The 20240-nt window shown below is 49.2% G+C and overlaps 1 pseudogene; it reads left to right on the forward strand.

Moving 5' to 3' along the window:
- The first annotated feature begins 3003 nt into the window (after positions 1 to 3003).
- Positions 3004 to 20240, forward strand: part of LOC124982237 (sorting nexin-18-like) — a 33989-nt pseudogene continuing 16752 nt past the window's right edge.

A 20240-nucleotide genomic window follows, 5' to 3' on the forward strand; every position in this document is an offset into this window, starting at 1 on the left:
GGTCGACAGGACCCAGTTTGTGGAAGAGAGATATGAAAAGAGTCACTCCTAAGGTGTTATGTCCCTAGGTCAAGGTTGCCGGATCAAAATGTGTTGAGGGAACAGTGGCCACCTAGGTGTAAACAGGTGCACTGAACTGCAGGTCCACCTCAGAAGCACCACTCTAACTATGTCAAGGGAGACGTGTCAGGGTGAAGATTTGGCAGCAACAGCGTGAGAGTCTAAGGGAGGCTGAGGGTTTCAGTTTTGTGTCAGGTGGGGATGGCCAAGTCAACAGGGGGGCTTCACTACAGTAGCACAGTGAGTCCATGTCACGTGGGTCCAGCAGTGTAAGTGTTTGAGGGTTTGGGTGCAGGTCTCAGCTCAGCATAGGGTCACATTGGTAACTGGGTCCCAGGTGATAGTTTCAGGGACTTTGGTTGCTTTCTGGAGGGGCCCACTCAGCAAGATGTGGGAGGTAAGAGGAGCTTGGTGGTACATGCAGAGGGAAGTCCTGGTGGTTGTGACAAGTGTGGGGACCCACAGAGTTTTGAACAGAGCTCACCACAATGCCTGAGTGTTTCCCCCTTAGGCAGGAGAGAGTGGCATTATTGGGAAATCCAGTTGTCATGCCTGGATCTCCCAATTCCACTACTTTTGCATAACTAGAAGGGCAGCTTCACAACCTGACCAAGGACTTGTGGTTTCTTCACAGTAGGGGGCATAGCTAATGGTGCGTCCCTTAAGGTAAACAGTGGTCTCAGAAAATGCCATTCTGTGGGGCCATTTTCTGGGTATTGGGAAGCATGAATTAGGGGAAGTGGCACTTCCAGGTCAGGGTACTGGGCGTACCAGGCACTGTATCCTCTGGCTACCCAGGTCCATATCCTCTGCAGCATGAGGCAGAGGCTGTGAGAGCAGTACGCAAGATCAGCTGTTCTCTGCAGTTCTGGTGAGGCCCCCTTTCCCTTGATGACCTCTTGTGCTAGGGTACAGTGGTCTCCAGCTGTGACATGTCCATCAAGAATGCCCTGGATAGAGGTGCTTGGTCTTCAGGTTGGGGTCATCTTCCCGGGTGTCCACTCCAGAAGGGAGGTGGTCTCTCTGGAATTTGGTGCCTAAGCAATGTGGGAGGACTTTCGTGGAGTGTCCCCCACACTTGGCTTGGTCCAGTGCTGCACAAGCCTGTTCTCTGCTGGGGTCTTCAGAGATGCAGTGGGTGGAGGCTGCAGTGAAGCCCCGTGAGTCACAGGATCTGTTCATGCACATGTAGCATCTGTCGGGGGCTCGTGCACATCCTGGAGCCTGGGATGACTGTGACACCTCTCTCTGCATGTGAGGTCATGCCCTGGGACCACAGCCTGGGTTAGTGTTGCTCAGCCTCCCTGACCACCGAAGATGAAAGCCTGGCCATCAGAGGGCCAGCTGCCCATCACTGAGACTTGAGCTGGAGTCCTGGAGTCCTGAGCCCTGGCCGTGTTGAAGCACTGGTGCCTCTGGACCCATTTAATAAGGAGGCATTGAAATGTCAGGCTTACCTCGGATCTGGGGCCTCTGGGGCATCCGTTCTCACAGCTTCCCAGCTCACCTGGGTTTTATCGCTTAGGGCAAAACTTATGGGCAGGAAGGCGTGTTCTAGCAGGTTTCCCAAAAGGCATCTAATAGCAGCCCGTGAACTCTATTATACATAAGGTTCCAAGCAAGTCCCACCATAACGAATGCCACCTTCTTATTACTAGGGTGTCTTACCAGTGCTCCCACATGGGCATTGGTTATGCCAACACTTCCTTAGTGGCTGCTTGTAGCACTGCCATCAGCCGGGCCTCAGAATTGTACTTCCATGTGGTCCTTGTGTGATGTTTCCCATGTCAACAATCTGAAGGATGCTTCTCCATACTGGTCATCCCTGGGACTCAGAGCCATAATCTCCATTGCTCGTGTTGGTGCACGAGAGGGAGATATCACCCAAGCTTTAAAACTTTTAAGGCAGAGCCTCTGTGAAGGCTGCATGTCACCTGGGTAAATAGGTCCAAGAAGATCATGTGGGACCTGCTCTTTGCCTTCAGGCCTGAGCTGTCTGTCCCAAGGGATCATAGCTGGCTCTTTGTCCCTGAGGGTCATCATTAGGTTTGATGGTAATATGTAGGTCTAGTAAAGCTGTGGGATATGTTATTATTGGAGAAAATATACATGATATTATCTCTAGAGGCAAAAAGACCCTGAGTCTTCCATGATGATCAAGATGGGCCAGGCCCTATTGTGTTAGGGCACAGTGGCCAAGGTTCAAGAGGCAGGATGGGTTATGCCCTTGGAAGGATCTTGCTGTGCTTGTGGATCCACTCTTCAGGCTTAGTTGAGGAAGACAGAAGATCATGTGCTGACCCAGGAGCCCAGTGTCGTGGGGCACTAGGCTATGTGGAAAGGAGTTCTTCTGTCCATGGCTGCTCTGGAGCAGAGTGCTGATCTGAGTGGATGGTAGTGCGTGATCCAAAAGGAGGAAGTCAGGAACAGTAGAGCATATGTTCTGCTGAGGAGTTCTGCATGCAGAAGCCACAGAAGCTGGGAGGGGTCTGTGCTGGCTGCAGCAGAGGAAATGGCACCCACTGTGGTGGGAGAGGCCCAAGGAGGCAGCTTTCCACCCCAGAAAGGATGTGGGCCCCAGGGAGCAGGGCAGTGCCAGCCTCATGCCACTGCTCAGGGCCAGGGCAGCCTTTGCAGTCACGGGGCGGTCCTCTGCTAGAGCCAAGGTGAGAGGCACCTGAGGGGTGTGGCTGATCCTCCAGGGCCGCAGAGGACCAGTGATGGAGGTGAGTCCCACCCTCTGCCAGCACCAGAGGCAGTAGGCCTGGGCCTGAAGCCTGGAAGAAAGGAGGTCCTAGTTTAAGGACAAACAGAGCTTTTGGCTCCCTGGCTTTGAGGAGGGACATCAGGGGACTGTCACTCTGATCAGGGTAGATCCAGGAGACAGTGAGATTAGTCATCATCACTTCCATATGGCTGCCTCATGTGCCTGTAGTCTGGAGCATGTTCAGGGCTGTGGACCTGCGGCTCATGCTGCAGAGACACATCGCCTGCAGGTTGACTGGGGTCTGCACTAACTGGACTCAAACAGGTGAGTGGCCCTTCCTGAATGTTGAAGCCGTTGCATGACCATTGGCCCAGTCACATCAGAAACCCGCTGCACATGACCCAGGAAGGTGCAAAAGTGAGTGTGGTTCTGGGCCCCAGCATCCTCCACTGTCCAGGGTACAGTGACCATCTCTGCAAGCTAGCTGACAGCACCTTACTCCTGGGTTGGAGATGCTCTTCTCCAAGGCGGGGGCTACCATTGTACTGTGAATGGAGGGGACTCGGCTTCTGTTCCCTTCCCTCAGCACTGCGAGGGCCTTCCCAGGTCAGCAGACATCCATGCTCTCCACTGTGTCCAGTTCCTGTGGGTTTGTGGGAGGGGGCTGGGTAACAGGGATACCCTGCCCTCTGTCCTTTGCAGAACCCTATGTTTCAGGGAGTTCACTCCTGCAGGCACCTATTTCAAGGACCAGAGTTGGTGAAAAGTCTGGGACATGCAGCACAGCTGGAACCCCCAGTGGCAATGGGGCAAGGTGGTTTATGTGCAGCAGACAGCTGCCTTTCTAATGGGTGTGAGGATCTGCGTCACCAGGAGCCTACACATCAGGAGGCCCATGAGTCGCCATTAGGCCATGTTTAGCCATTGGTTTCAGAGATCAAATGTCAGTGGTGAAGGCCTTAGTCCTGGACACAAACCTCTGGACCCACTGGGACCTGGCACAGAGCATGGGAGACCCCTCCTGGGACAGCTGTAGCTGAATCTTGCTGTGGACTCCAGGGAACTGTGGGGACCTCCTTGTCATGCAATGTTTGTCCTTGGCAGAGTGGATGAGGGCATGAAAGGCAGGCCACTGGACCTGCTGAATTGTGGCTGGGGCTAACGGTTGGCATTTGGTTGCTACAAGGGAAGTTTGCCAGCTGCTTTGGCCAGAGGCCACTCAGATACTGAACAGCAGTGTCTGGGTATGAACTCAGGATGGCATTACACCCCAGCCGAGGACTAGGAGGGCATTGCCTACGTGTCCAATCCTATGGCAATTTGAGGCCCACATATAGTGCAAACTAGTGCCTTGTCCCCTTCTGTGTCCTCTGGGAAGGGCCTGTGGGGATAGGTCTTAGGGAGATGTGTGACTCAGGGCCTCTGAAATTTGTCATTGTCTACTCACTCTCTGGAGTTTAACATGGGTCATGAAGGTGTCCTAGTGGGGATGTGGCAGAAGGTTGATAATTGTTTATGGTCATTCTGTCCATCATTTCTCATACAGGTGTTTTCGCCAAGATCTTGGCATTTTGTCAGGGAAGTTTCTATAATTCCTGGTCTGTGTGGGAACATGTCCTACATCAGTGTCAGGACCTACTCTAAGGTATGACCTGCTTTGCTATCTCAGTGTCAACCCCAGAGTTGGGCCTTGACTCAACCTGACAAATGGTTATTACACACTGCAGTCAGCTAGAGATGCTCAATTCCAAGGAGCTCCCTGAGGGCCAGGCTGTGGGCTGAGACCCTATGAAAGCTGCTGTAGGGGCTGTGTGTGGGACCCAGAGGCTGTCCCTGCTGCAGCTACCATCCCGACAGCAGCCTCCTCAGCCACCATCCTGCCCCTCCTTCTTTGTGGCAGGGCCTGATCAGAGCTGTGTGGGGCATGGGCCCTTTGGCAGTGTCTGTCTTCTTTCATGGGGTCCTCCAAAAGTGGGTCCTTGGCTTGCTTCTTTGCTGCCTTGTTTCCTGCTGTGTCAGCACATGCTGGACTCTGAAGTCAATGTGGCCATGGTGTGACAGAGTAGCCATGACCAGTCTCAGGGAGAGAAGGGCCTGAGTACCTGAATCCCTCACTGAACCACAGAGAACGTGTATTTGCACACCAGTGCCCAGGCTCCCGAAAGCTTGCTACTGAAGCTGGCTCTTCTGGTCTGTGAGTCTTGGATGATGCGCCCTAGCTAGTTAGAAGAGCATTGCTCAGTGTTCCAGCATTTTCACAGGCACTTTATGGGTTTTAAATCAGGTACTCCAAAGAGGAATACTGTCAGGGGAACACTGATGAACATCATGGCTGGAGATGTAGAGACAGGTGAGACATGGAGCAGGTGGCAAATGGGGTACCCAAGGGCACACAGCGAGGAAGAGGTAAGGTGAAGAGGAGAATCTGAGCAGCCTCTGCCCTAGATGAGCATGTTCACCAGGAGCCCCTAAGCAGGGAAATAAGAGGCAGGACAGGTCTTGCCCCAACTACACAGGGTCCCACTAGAGCACACTGTGCCTGTGATTAGCCATTCAGCATGATGACAGGGCTGGGGATCAGGAAACTCTGACCTAAACAGGAGAATGTGGGTGTGCACAGCAGGAATTTCTTGTGCCACCCTGTCCCAGGCAGCATGCTGCTGTGTGGCTCATGTGGCTTTGCCACAGCTGCTTTGTGGTGGCAGGCACCAGCTCCTTCTGATGAGTTTTCTTGTGCCTCAGTGGGTAGGTGAGGCTCTGATCCCCTCTGACCTCCCCAATGGCAATGTAGACTCTCCCTGTTCCCCGAAAAGAGCATTTCTTTATGATCCATCAGAAATGGAAGCCACTGGTTCTTTCCCTGCCTCCAGTCCTGTCACCTCTTCCAGTTACCACCTGTCTCTGCAGTTCCACCACCAACCCAAAATCCTTCCTTGATTTGAGTGACAGAGTGGCCAACACTCAGTGCTGAGTTTGCTTTAGTGGGGCAGACAGATGGTAGGCAGGGGTGACATAGCCATGCCAGGCTGTGGAGCCTATGATTATTGTGCAAACCAATGGGAGGGCGATTCATGCAGACACTGGCTGGTGCCCAGGAACAGGAAGCAGGTGGAGGAGTCCCAGAGCAGGGGCATTTGGGGCCCAGGCAGGGGCCCATGGTAGTGCAGAGAGTGACTTATGAGTTCAGAGGTCCCAGGGAACACTGGGCCAGGTCCTGAGGCTCGGGGCTGCAGCTGCCCTGGCCCATTGCAGTGGTGTGTTTGCTACCCCCTTGCAGGCACTGCAGGAGGCCTGGGAATCTCAGGCCCTAGATGTGGTCCTCTGTCTCCCTGCCTCCTCCTGCTGGGTATGCCAGGTTCTCAGTCTGTGCCCAGGACTCACCTTGCTACTCCTTCCTGCAGGTGATCCTGAGACTGTGAGGCCTAGAGTGGACCAGAATGCGTGTTCTCCAGGGTCCCTTCACTTTCTTCTTGTTCTGCTGCTGCATCTTGCTAGATTGCTGGGACCGAAGAAGAGACAAAACAGTTCCTTTGCAAGTCTGCACAAGACTTGTATTTCCATGATGTTCCGTAACCCCCATGGCAGCTGATGTGCTCCCGTGACTTTCCACCCAGACCCAGTCTAGGTGTGTAGGCTGCTCTTTAATAAGCTTGTGGCTGAATTGACATTTATATTGAATTATATTGAAGTTTTAGTTAGTGTGGACACTCTTCAGAATTCTGGGTGAATCCTTTTGGGGCCAATATTCATGGGCAACTGTTGGTGAGTATGCACGTGGCGGGTGAGAAAGCAGAGACTTGTGGAAGAAACCAGGACTCCAGCCTGGGTTATGCTGTCACTGGCCCCACCAGACACTGCAAGCCCAGCATGGGATGAGGCTGCACAGGACCCTCAGGCATGGCATGTGTGTGTCGGGGGCTTGGTGGAGGTGCACAGGGAGGTGGGACCATGAGATTCCACATTCCTTGTTCTTCAGGGTGCCCTCTGCTGCCCTGTGCACTGAGGATGTGTCCTGTCTTCACACAGGGTTGCAGCTTCCAGGTGCCTCCTCATCCTGCAGTGTGCATGGCCCGAGGAAACAGCCACGCTGCCAGGGGCTCCCTCTCCTCCCTGTTCCCCACCTTAATCCACCTTCCCAAACTCTCCATATTTTCAGTATTTGTTGTCTGCTTGAATTTTTCAAGAAACTAGGAAGAAATAAATACCCTGGGTGTCTTAATACAAGGAAGAAAATTCTTTGATGGCTGTTCTAGAAAGAAGGTTGATGTCAAGTGCTCTTGAATTTAGGCTTGTTGAATTCCTGATCAAGGAGAGAGTATCATCTGCTGCCACACTGTCTTCTGTGCCCAGCCTAGGAGTCACAAATACTCTGTACCTTCTTTTTCCTGGAAAGTGCTATGGTGGCAATGTTGGTGTCCCACTAAAATTCAGAGGCAGAAATCTTAACACAAAAGGCATGACATTAGTAAATGGAGCATGGTATTCGTTGAGGTCAGGAGAGCAGCTCCTTCATAGATGGAGTTATGGTCATTACAAAAGCGACCCAGGGACCTGCCTTGTCATTCCACCAAATCCAGGAGATCCACTTATAAACCAGAAAGCAGGGCTTGTTGAACAGTGGATTTGCTGGCTCCTTCATCTTGGGCTTCACAGGCTCCACAATCATGAGAAATGAGTTTTTGTAGTTAACAAGCTCTGGGGTACACGATATTTTATCATGCCAGCACACGTGCACTAAGAGATGTCACTCTGGACCCACCCGCCAGGTTTGAGGAAGCCCAGGTGTCCTGTGAAGAGAACATAGAGCCCCCAACTGAGGCCACTTGCCATCGTGGAGCAGCACTAGTGACAACCAGGTTCCTGGGAAAGTGCCCTGATGGATAGTGCTTGAGATCTTCTGTGGTTAAAGGCCTCCTATCTCTAGTCATTACTAAACATATCATAAACTCCTCTCTGTGGACCTGGGTCAACTCACTCCAATCCATCCCTGTCTCTGCACACTGAACCCTGTCTGAGCTCCCAGATGGTAGCCAGCTATAGATGCCAGCTCTGTTGTAAGTCATCGTGCAGTGACTTCTAGATCCCAGAAGATCACTCCTTTTGTGCTCGGATCTGTGAAAGCCCATGTTGCAAGAGTGTGAGTTAAAACATGTGCACTGTTTCAGGCCACTATGTTCTGGGGTGTGTACTTATCCAACAGCCTGGGAATGGGGCATTTTCGATGGCCTGCAGAGAGGTGGGACTTGTACATTTTTCGTGTCAATTTTTGATTCCCCAGCATGTTGATAAAGTGGGATTGAATATCCTCACTGGTTTTTCCAAGGATAAAAAATAACACATTAGGATTAAGTGACATAGATTCAGGACTCTGGAATATTTTCATGAAGAACATCTCACCAATTCTTGGTCCAATTCCTCGGGATGCAGGAACAATATTGGACCCAGGTGTGGTCCAGAACCTTCCTTAAGGGACACATTCAGAAGGACATTGTTGTCTGGGCAAGTGAGGGGTTTCCTGGATCCATGGGGAAGGAAAGAGATCTTTTCTGAAGGATGCTAAGCCTCTAGGCCAAGTAGAGTTGTCCTCAACTGGCTTTGCAACCACAGGAGATCCTGCCAAAGCATGAGCCAGATAGAGAGAGAGTAAGAAAGGTGAGGGCAACAATTTCACTCATCCCTTAAGTCCTTGGACCAACCTCTCTTTGAAGTCAGAATTCCTTGTGGAAATTCCCAAGCACAGGAGGCAACATGCTAACTTAGCTGGAGTGGGTTTCTCAGGGTCAACTCCAAGACACATGCTAGTGCCCACGGTAAGCATGAGAAACAGCAACCAGAGGGAATGAGACACACAGACCTTGGATTGCACAGCGAGGAGAATAAGAGCAGATCATAGTTTTTCTTGGTGCAGCCTGGGCATCAGACTCTTTGGGTGACTGAGTGCTCAGTCAAGTGGGAGAAACACCTCCCACCTACAGAGTAGGGAGAGTCAATGTCATCCAGGGTCATAGAACAGGGAGTATGGGAGTGTGCATAGCAGACCATGTTAGAATGAAGAACCTTTTCCCTTACAGACCATGGCACTGTGCAGAAACAGTTCTGAACTAAATCAAGGGAATTTGAATGGTAAGGGGGAAAAAATTCAAAGACTCATCAAAGCCCATATTTTTGTCATAACTTACATTCCAGTTAAAGTTTTAAACTTAGTTCAGAACATCAAGCACATGAAAAAGAAAATAAAATGGAAATAAAATCAGCATATGGAGACGTCCCTGTGTTCCTCGGTCATTGCGCCTCTGTTCACAAGAGCAACAGACGGCATCCACCTATGAAACTCTCAGTGGGTGAGTGTGTTGCCACCCACAGCAACTATCCCACGGTAAATTATCGGAGGTGGACTGGAAATGAACTACTTCTATTACTTTATCTGGGCTACTTCCTTGCTTGTTTGCTTGTTTGCTAGTTTATAGAGGAAGAGAGGCTTTGCTTACTTTTAATTTTAGAGTAAGAGAGGCTTTGAGAGGGAGAGAGACTTTGCTTAGAGGAAGAGAGACTTTGCTTAGAGGGGAGAGACTTTGCTTAATTTTAGAGATGCTATTCTTTCAGAGAGGCTACGCTTATCAAAGGTCTACTGCTTCTTCTTAGAGGTGCGTCCTGCATCCTGCATCTTAAAGGTGCGTGCTAGAGGTGCATGCTATCAGAGGTGCTTTCTATTAGAGTTGCTTCTTAGTGGTGCGTCCTGTGACCTGTGATCTGGAGGTGTCTTCTTAGTCCCTCATTCTGCATTCTGCGATCTGCGACCTAGAGTTGTCTGCTTAGTCCCACGTTCTGTGAACTGCAACCTTCATTCTGCGATCTAGAGTTGTCTGCTTAGTCCTGCCGATCCTTCATTCTGCAATCTGCGACTTAGAGGTGTGTTCTCAGTCCTCTGTCCTGAGACCTCCTCCCAGGCAAAGTGAATGTTTTATATACCCTAAGGCAGCCAATCAGCTTAAGATTAAGTAGCACGGTTGGAGCATGCGCCAGGGTACCAATCAAGAAAGAATGAGGAACATCTGTTGACCACTTGTGCAGAGGAGACATTAACTAACCAGGCAAAAGTAGATCACACCATGTTAACACTAATTATGCGCCACCTCTTGGCTCAATGCCAGCCGCTGTCCTAGGGCTCTCTGCATGAGTGCACAGAGAAAATGGTTCACATGTTCTGGAATCCCACTCAGTCAGAGAGAGGTGAAATCCTGTCATGTGGCACCACAGATGAACCTGGGTTTCATCAGGTCAAGAGAAATAAGTCACTGCAGAAAGTCGAGTACTACACCTTCTTGCTCATCTGTGGAAGTAAAAAAGTGGGTCTTGTAGAAATAGAGGGTACAACAGTGGCTGCCAGATACTGGATAGGGCCTGGGGAGATGTTGGTCACTGGGTGCACAGTGACAGTTAGAGGAGGAGTGAGTTCTGGGGTGTCATTGCACAAGGGCCTCACCGTAGTCAATAATAACATATTGTATCTTTCAAAACAGAGAGGATTTCAAAGGTTTCACCACCAAGAAACGATAAATGTGGTGAGTGACGAATATGCCAATTGTCCTGATTTGATCATTGCACATGGTGCACATCTATTGAAACTTCACATTTCACACTATGAATTTGAGTCTTTATTACAAGTCACTGTGCAAATAAAGTCTTGATTCTTACGGGAAAACTTGTCCCTCCAGACTTTAAAAGTGGGAAGGAAGAATTGATGAGACTATTGCAATAGGGTCAAGACTTTGCAGTAGGGAGAGGGGTTGGAGTCAGCTCTCTGGAAATAAGAGGCAGAAGGCTGGTGAAGCGCTGGGTGTTCTTGGAAGGGCTTGGAGGATGTTGGTGTGGGTGTTGGTCAATGTGATTGGGTCACTGGTGTTGTGAAGCTAGGCTGCCAACTGCCACAGAGGCAGAGGAATGATCTCCTTGGACAACTGTATTTCAACAGGATGGTTCCACATTTGACTTAGCCTTTACTTCCTTTTCCTAGTAAATGAGTGACAATTTTTCTTAACTTGAATGCATTTATTTCAACTTCACCCTTTTTTTAAAAAAAAACGTACATTATTCACTGGTAAATGTTTAATGCTTTGAATTTAGAAGTAGCATTTGCAGAAACTCAGAACTCTTACAATTTAATTTAAAAATTACTATGTGTTACCTCTTCTATTGATCAATGTCTTTAACATTTTTACATCTATCAAAATTTTCACTAAATATTCAGGACAACTGTCTCTTAAGACTAGGAAAATGTCTTGCCCCAAGTCAATAGGACACCCACCTTTTTCCTCTCTAGTTTTCACTTATGAGAGAAGTCATACAACCCTTGACCTTCTCAGTTTCTCTTTCTTCACTTAACATGATGATCTCACGTTGTAGGTCTTTCCTGCAAATAACATAATTTCCATTTTCTTTATGACCCAGTAAAACTCCATTGTGTATATACACCACATTTTCTTTCTCCATTCATCCATTGATGGACACCTAGGCTTGTTCCCTAGTTTGGCTCTGGTGAGTTTTGCTGCTTTACTCAGGAGTATAAGGGCATCACTGTAGTAAGCTGACGTGAATTCTGCAGGATACATTCCGGGTGGTGTGCCTGGGTCACATGGGTGCTCCATGCCTCTTCCTTTGTGGACCTCCATGTAGATTTCCAGAGTGATTGCAGTGGTTTACGTTCCACAAAGAGGTAAAAGTGTTTGTCTTGAGATTTTGATGATGTTGAATGTTCCTGCACTTAGTATGAGTGGCTAATGTGAGATAGAAAATGTCTTGCACGTCTTTGGTAATTAGTGTATTTATCTTCCAGCCACCAGCTCCGTTACTTTTGAGGCTAAGCAGGTTGCACTTGTTGTTGGGAGAAATCACCTTCTCCCCTGTGTGTCCCTGGAGTTGGTTGTGTCAATCACCAACCTAGGACGTCATAGCCACCCCACAGGCCACCCTGCTGTGCCCCCGCATCCACAGAGCAGGCGGGGTGTCCAGTCCTCCATCGCGCCTTTCCCGTGATGGCAGGGCTTCTGGCCATGTCTGCTGTCACTCCTCGTCACTCTGCTCTCCTGAGGCTTGGCTTCCTCAAATGCCGTGGATTCGCCTGACCCTGCACGGGCCTTTCTCTTGCTCTCCACCCCTAAATTCTGCCCTACCCCATCTCACCTCTCCACCTTGCCCACGTCTGTGGTGTTTCCGGTTGAGATTTACTCTGAGCATTTTTTTTTTTTTTTGTACTAGGGATTGAACCCAGGGGCACTTAACCACGGAGCCACAAACCTGGTACTTTGTATATTTTATTTCAAGATGAAGTTTCACTAAGTTGCTCAGGCCCTCACTTAGTTGCTGAGGCTGACCTCAAACTTGTGATCCTCCTGCCTCAGCCTCTTGAGGCCCTGGGATTTCAGGCATGTACCACCATGCCTGCCTTCTTAGCTCTTTATGGTCTACTTCATGCCATAATTATGTGCACCTTGTTTCTCAGCTAATGGTCCATGAAGAAGCACGTTGTCTAGGATGTTTCCTGTGTTTAACCTCGAATTATTTTAATTGCTTGTAGAAGGTAAACAGGCACGTGACCTGGTACATGAACTGGTTTAGATCTATAGTGTTCAGTTTCTTCAATGCAGTTGAGTGGTAATAACATAATTTTATACCATTGTGTGACAATGTATATAACAATTAATTTAATCAAATCTAATTTCTTCAACACATCCTTCCTGTTATTCACTTACTAAAAATCTGGAACAAAGTGAGAAAAGAAGAGCATACATTCCATTTTAGGGAGAAAAATCCTACACAAAATAAACCAATAAAATGTGTGTCATGTGACCCGGTTCGAACTGGATGGGGCAGGATAAAGAACGCAGCTGGATGGAGAGCAGCAGGGAAATAGGGCACAGTTTAAAACCTGGAATCTCACTGAACTCAGTGAGAGCATGCAATTTTAGAAGGCAGCTGGGGAGGGAACCAGGTTGACTCTGGTGTGAGGCCAGCTGCCCTGAGGCGGAGGCTGGAATAGCCACATTCACCCACAGTTGAGGAGCGATGTGGAGGCTTCCTCCATGGACCAGGAAGCCATAGGCCAGTGGCAGGTGGGAGAAGCTGAGGAAGGCCTGAGCTCCCAGGGAGACCCCCAGGTAGACCTCCACTCTCCCCAGGGAGAGCTGGTCCCTCTGTCAGACCCTCAACTCCCTCTGTCCCCTGGTGTCCTGGTTCTGCTTCCCCAGCCAAGGATGTCGCTGAGCCCTGTCTGGCCTCCTTACACAGGCAGACCCTCAGTTTGGGGCTGAGACCCTCCTCCGAGGTCCAGTGGAGTGGGTGTGGGAAGGGACCTGTTTCCCTTGGCCTTCTGGGAATGCTTGGTTCTGGTGGTCACGGCCCTGTCTGACCCAGTCAGTGTCTACTAGGTGGCAGTAAACCCACGTGGGACACTGGCCCTCTCTTGGCACTGTGTGGTCTCTGTGGCTCTAGGACCTGGGTCCTTCACCCAGTTCCCAGACCAGCAGGAGTACCATTCAGGCCCTGGCTCACCCTAGCTCCAGTCCTGTGCTGGGGATCCCTCAGGAAGTGCTGGGCAGAGTCAGGTGAGTCTCTGGGGCTCACAGTGGCCACCTCACAGGGGCCTGTGGCCCACTTCTGGCAGGCGTGTGGAGGCCTCAGGGGCAAGCTGGCCAAGGGTCAGTGGTTTCCTTGGAGAGGGAAGGGGAGGCCTGACAGGAGTATAGTCACATCCCACCTCCTCATGACTGGGACTGTCCCTTCACAGACGTGGGTTTTAGGAAGGGGCGTGACATCTTGGATGAGAAGAGGAGGACAAGGTAGGGAAGGTGAGGGTCCTGTGTGTGCTGGGTGGCTGCCTTGGACCCAGGGCAGAGGGGAGCCTGGGCCATGCTGGTCCCCACTCTGGGCTCTGGGGGCGCTGCTCAGCCCTCCTCTCTTGAGAGGAAGTTCTCCAGGTCAGAGTCTGATGTGCCTGGCATGTGGCACTCCAGGTTGCCCCTTGGAGTTTATTCTTGCTGGGAGTGTCCGAGTCTCAGTAGCTTTAGGTTTGCTCAGTAAAGTGCATGTCCCAGGTGCGGATGAGAAATCGGCTGCAGCCTGGTGTGAGGGAAGCAGAGATTCCCTATAGGAATATGGGCTCCTCCTCTGTGTGAGGCAGGTAATGTGCTCCTCACGGGGTGTTCTCCCAGCTGCTCTGCCTTCCTTTTGTGTCCTTGCAATCAACTTTCTCTCCTCCTCCTTACCCTTGTCTCGTAGAGCTGATGGAGTCTGGGGTTTAACAGCCAGCTGTATGTTCAGGGTCAGTTCAGGAAAATTCCAAAATTTGGAAAGAGGTAGGTGGTGTCTCAAAGAAGCTAAGTGTTGTGAATGTAGGTTTAAAGCTGAGTGTGAGTCTTCGTCTCGTGTTGGAGACCGTTGGGCGTGAGTGCGCCCTAGGTGAGGGCAGCACTCAGAGACAGGAGAGGGAGGCAGAGGCACCGCAGCGTCATCCAAGTTGCTTTTTGTGTCTGAACCTGTGTCCAGCCTTGTAATCCACACTCTTTGGAGCCCTGGTTTTGTTGAAAGGGGCTTCATTTAAGAACCTGATCCTTGACTCCCAAGGACTCCTGACTGAAAGGCAAACAGAGAATTTCTGCGAGGAATTTATTTCAGACAGAGAAAATCGAGGACAATCCGAAGGGTAATGACAGATCTTTCCTAGGTCTCAAGGGACCTGGTGATGTTGTTCATTGATTCCATGATCAGAGGCAGCAGAACATATAGCGCCTAGTACCCTTCGTGCAGATACCCTGGATGGGTTCCAGGAAACGATAGGATCTGCTCCTACAGGGGCAGAAGAAGGCCTTCCTGAGGACGGGGGAAACTGAGTGCAGGGCACTGAGGACTGGGGTCGGTGGTGGAGCTCAGGCAGGATCCTGGGCAGGTGCATGCTTTGTGCAGTGGGTCTGTCATGCATTACAGCTGCAGCTCCATCAATGCAGTCGACAGGAATGAGTGTCCGGTCTAGTGCTGCTCACATACTGGTTCTGAGGTCCCTTCTCCCCTGACTTCCCTTTTTTGTGTTTCTGCATGTAAGTCCTACACCAGCCTCCAGTCCCTGAAATCTCTTCTGGTCAATTAGGTCCTCCTGTCAGTAGTCTACGCGTTTCCATCCAGAAGGAACTAGTAAGTGTGCTCCTCTTTATCACCAGCCTAGTGAATTTCCCAGGTACATTTTGTAATCAAAAGTCTTCAGAGAAATAACAATTTCATAGGCTTATTTCAATGTCACTCATACTTTTAAAAATAAGAAAATCAAGGCCCACTGAAGTAAAACCAAGTCACCAAAGTGACCTGACCTGAGTGGAATAGACAAACTTCCCCAGTCTTCCTCTACTTCTTCCTCTGCCCACCAAACCTGCACCATTTTGGGGTCTTTCTCTCACCTGCTTTCTGAAGAGCAGAGGCTGCCGCCCCTGCAAAGGAGATTTCCACGTCCTGGTTCTCTTCCCCTGAGTGCTCCTGGTCTGGGGCCTCCTCAGCATTTCCTGGGAGAGGCTGAGCCTGGGCCTGGAGGGCCAGCAGGAGAAGGGCAGCGAGGAGGGCGAGGGTCCTCATGGCTGGGAGTCACCTGGAGAGGAGGCAGGAGCCTGAGCGTGTGGAGTGAGGAGTCGGCTGCATTTATTGGTGTGTGAGGACAGGCTCGGAGCCAAGGCTGTGTCAGCGAAGGTGCGTTGGATGGGAGGAGGAGGCTGCCTTGGCCTCAGCTCTCCTTGAGGTTGTGCTGCTTTCACGGCTTCTATCGGCTCTGCTCTGTATGTTCAGCTTCTGTCCTGGGTGCAAGCCGGTGTCCATGTCAAGGACCCTGCTGTCTTTCCTGTCTGCCATCTACTTGAACATTTACCTTTAACATTCAAAAAACAAAAGAAACAGAACTTTATTCAATAAGCTCAGGGAACAAAGGCTTCTTGGTTTCCGAAAATGCATCTTGCTTCCCAGACCCCGAGTCCAGACCTGGATCCCAGGGAAGTCAACAGTCAATTCTTTGTAGGATTGGATGTATCACCACCCTCACCAAGGAGGATTTTGTGGACGTCTCCTTTGGGGCCATTGTGGAGAGGGCAAAATGACCTCATCATGCTTCAGGTGACGTGAGTTCAGTAGGACCCTAGGTAATGTTGCTCAGAATGAAGGATGGAACTTTTTACTTCAAGAAGCAATGTGATCTGAACACATCCCATTAGATATGTTCCAGTTATCTCTTTTAGCTTTGGGAAATACCAGAACATTGTGTCCCCTTCTGAGACCTTCGATTTTATTTCCATTTTAGAAACATTTAACTCATGCACAAGGAACAAAATGAAAAACAGAGATATTGATGAGCTCCTGTCCCTGGACCCAGTCATTCCAGGAAATATTTCTGTTCCAGGAAACCACCACCATTCAAAAGTTCACATTCCTCTGACCTTTGGCTTGTTTTTTAAACTATTACTTTATTTTGAACACTTTTTATATTAAAACACGTAGGACTTTATCATTTTAATCCATGTATACTATTCCACTGAATATGTTCTCAGCTATTTACATGTGGGTATTATATTTGATTGTTGCAATTTGGTTATTCATGAACTTTTGCAATCAGTAGGAAACAGGAATGGATATCAGTTACATGTGCATATATGACCATATATCTATGAATATCATTGTGCTCATAAGTAACAATAAAAGTGCTTCTAGAGTAGAATTTGTGGGTCAAAAGTACACATTATATTTCAGGGATATTACCACATTGTCCTTTGTAGAGTTTGTCCCAGCAGCATTTACAAAGCTATCTATGCTCAACAGCCCCGTAGACCATGATTCCAAGGGCCCTTTACAATTTCCACTGTCCTTTCTGCTGCCCACGTTCAGGGCAGCACTGTGGACAGGGAGGATGTTTGATGCCACAAAGGACTGGCAGCTAGAGGGTGCAATGAACAGAGGGCTGACCTGTCAGACCTAACTCCCACGAAGCGGATCCTTTTCAAATAATGAAGTGAATCTTTGTCTTTGCATCCTACTCTTTGTTTTGTTGTTGTTTTATGATTCTCTTCCTGTTTCTTCCGGGACCAGGGAAGCAGGTGGGTGATGGCAGCCGCCTTCACAGTGGCCAACACTATGGCTCAGTGAGGATGGCGGAGCAGCAGGTGCAAGATGCTGTGGTTCTTGAGGCCACAGTTTAGTCACTGCACCCACAGCCTGGCTGGCCGCATCCCATCTGTTGGGATCTGGGACTAACCAGACCTTTGCTTCTGAAGCCTCTGCTTTTCTGGGTTTCCTAGGCACTGTGGAGAAAGCAGTCAGATACGTGTGTTACAGACTGTGTTCACCTTCCCAGGCTGAGGGTGAAAGTTGATACCGAGGTATATGCACACTTCTTTTTTCTTTTTGGCCCTCTCTGTTCTATTGATTTGTAGGAGTTTGCTATAAATTGAGGAAATTCGCCCTTCCTTGCCTGCATTAGCAGTCTTTCTGAAGTCTGTCATTCTCTGGGGCTTTGTTGTTGCTGTTGCCTGGAGATACATACGTAGTCTCTACTTTTCTTTCATGATGTTGAGTCTGTCCTTCTCATTTGTGTTTGGTAGACTGAGTCTTGCATGTGTGAGTGTCCTCCTGGTGTGACGTGGCTTCCACCCGTGTCCTGTGCAGGACTCAGGGTTGTCTCTCCTCCCCACCGAACCCTGTCAGAAGAGGCTGCACGTTCCCAGGGAGGTCTGTCCGGATCCTCAGCATGCTCTCACACACGAGTGGTATGCACCCCGATGCTGGGCAAGCACCCAGCAAACAGGGCTCTGCTGGAGCTGCTGGGTCAGAGGGGCACAAGTGACTTTGGGACAATGAAGGAGCCCTTTGGGGTTTGTTCCTGCTTCTCTTCTGTCCCTCTGTGCCCAGATCTTCCTTAAAGCATAAGCAAATGCACCAACAATGCAGTGAAAGCACAGAGGTCAATCTCCAGCTGTCCCTTTCCCCTGGCCAGCACCTGACTGATTTCATAGACCTATTTTTCTTTCCTCCTCAGAAGATCCTGCTGCCCCACAGACGGTGTGGAACACAGGATGGATCCTGACCCTGAGAACTTGTTTCTTCTTGCATGTCCCTGCATCCCCTTGATGGATCTATTCTTCTTGCCACAGTGTTGTGCCAGGGGCCGGGTGGTGGACAGGCCAGCAGCATTCCCACCACCATTTTCTGGGAACAATGACTCTCAATTCAACAATGATTGCTCATATGACTCATGACCCGTGATGCACCACAATCAGCCTGATTTCAACTGTTGCTGGTGTGGAAAACACTCAGGTCTCAGTGGCTTCAATTCAATCCAAAGGAGCGAAATTTCCAGGCATATAGTAGGCAGAGGTCATGGAGCCCACGTAAGATCAGCAGTCAGCACGTCTGCTCACATCAGCTGCTGCTTGGTGTCTGCACTCAGAACACAAATAATGCCAGCAGCCGGCAGTGGCTAGACCTCTGGAAAGCAGAACAGTTGGGTAATTGTTAGGTATATGGGGTTGAAATCTGTTGCTTAATCTTTAGTGACTTTGAGACAATTAAACATTTAAACTCATATTTCCACCAGCCCCCCCCCAAAAAAAAATTGTTAATGGAGCATCTGTCACATAGGTGCAGTGAGATAGAGCTGGGATAACCCTCCCACAACTTAGAAGCAACAGGGGGGTTGCATCAATGACTAGAAAACAGAAGGTCCGCGGCAGCTGCAGCAACCCAAGGAAGGCTGCCTGACCTTGCCTGCCCGAGTCCTGACCTTAAAGCTCCACTGCCTTTGGGATGTGAAAGAGCTGTCCCAGCTCTGTGCTAGACCCCCAGGCTGGCCTGACGTCCCTGAGCCGCGCTGTGATCCCCACCCGTGGGAGAGCCTCCGTGCAGTCTGCACCCTGTGCCGTCCTCCTCCTGATGGCTGGGCCCCATCTCAGGGTCAGAATGGCCCAAGGGTGGAGACAGAAGTCCTGCCACCTTGGGGCTCCTGGCACTGGTGGTGTGGGTGGTCCCAGCCACGTCTCAGCCCCTCACATTGTCTTGATCAAGAAGATTCGCTCATAAACACGGCCTGTGTCTCTGCACACTGCAGGCACAGCCCTGTGTTTCGCTTTCCTTTATTTCATAAGACACAGTTAGTTTTGATGTTAAGGTCAAGTTTGTTCACATTTGCCCTTGGACTTGGCTCTTCCCTCGTCCACTCCTTCTGGCCTCTTAGAAGCTGACCTTCAACCTTGCTGTACGACTTAGGGTTTCCTGTGGGGAGTGCTGCTGGTGACAATCTAATTAAGCTTAACTGTTTATGCCTTACCTTCGAAGATCAGTTCATGGGTGTGGAATTTAAGATGGCTGCTATTTTCTTTGAGCATGTGTAAGAAGTCATGTGTGTGTGTGTGTGTGTGTGTGTGTGTGTGTGTGCGTGTGTGTTGCTAAGAATTGTGTCCAGGGCCTCACATATGCTAGGCAAACTCTCTACCACTGAGCCACACCCAAGTATCTCACAGAGGATATCTTGATGTTATATTCCAGCTTCTACAGTTACAGTTAAGAAGTCAATTGCTCTTTGAAGGCAATTTCTCCCCTGTACTGGATAGTTTTAAAATTTTATCTTATTGTAATGCAATGTCTACCTATTGTAGTTTTTGGTATTGTTTTCTTTAGAACTTAAAAAAGGAAAAACAAAAGATAACATCAATTTGAGAATGTAAAAGCCTAAAAGAACAGAGAAGTTATGACTTTAAAAGTACAAAATATGACATTTGGATACAGTTTTTAAAAATTGGAGTCTAAAGAATAACTTACGGATATACATTTTTTTTCTTGTGTGGCAACCTTATTATGAGGGAATGAGTAGGAAGTACATTTTGTGCCAGTGGAAATAAATATTTGCTCATATGTGTTATGCGATGAGTGTGGTGAGACAGAAAGGGAAGGTGATTTGGAAGAGGAAATGTTAAAAGTGGTGAAGAAAGAAAACCAGTTAATAATTGAAATTACCACTTCCCATTTTTAATCTTATTTGTTCTAATTAGTTGTGCACGACAGTAGAATGCATGTATACATTTTGAGAGACCATACGTACATGGAGTGTGATCCCTCACTTTTCTGATTATGCATATTGCAGGATCACATCTCCACTTCCCATTTCTGTTTAAAAATTTGATGGCCTGTATGAGACTTAGACTCCCCCAGATTCTAGGAAGAGAACGTGCTTTTGTTCCATGCGAAGTCCTTTGGTTTGCTTAACCCAGAAGAGACTCAAAGGATTTCCTTCATTTGACCTTTGACGAAGATCACAGACCTGCTTGTGAGCATGAAAACTGAGAAGTATTGCAGCTCCAAGTGGTCAGAGAACATGTCCCCGTCAGAATCACATTTTTTCCATTAATATGGCTTTGGTGTCCACCACCTGAGCTAGTTGTCATTGCTCCTTGTCACAGTA

The sequence above is a fragment of the Sciurus carolinensis genome, chromosome 4, assembly GCF_902686445.1.
Source record: "Sciurus carolinensis chromosome 4, mSciCar1.2, whole genome shotgun sequence".
Taxonomy (NCBI): Eukaryota; Metazoa; Chordata; class Mammalia; order Rodentia; family Sciuridae; genus Sciurus; species Sciurus carolinensis.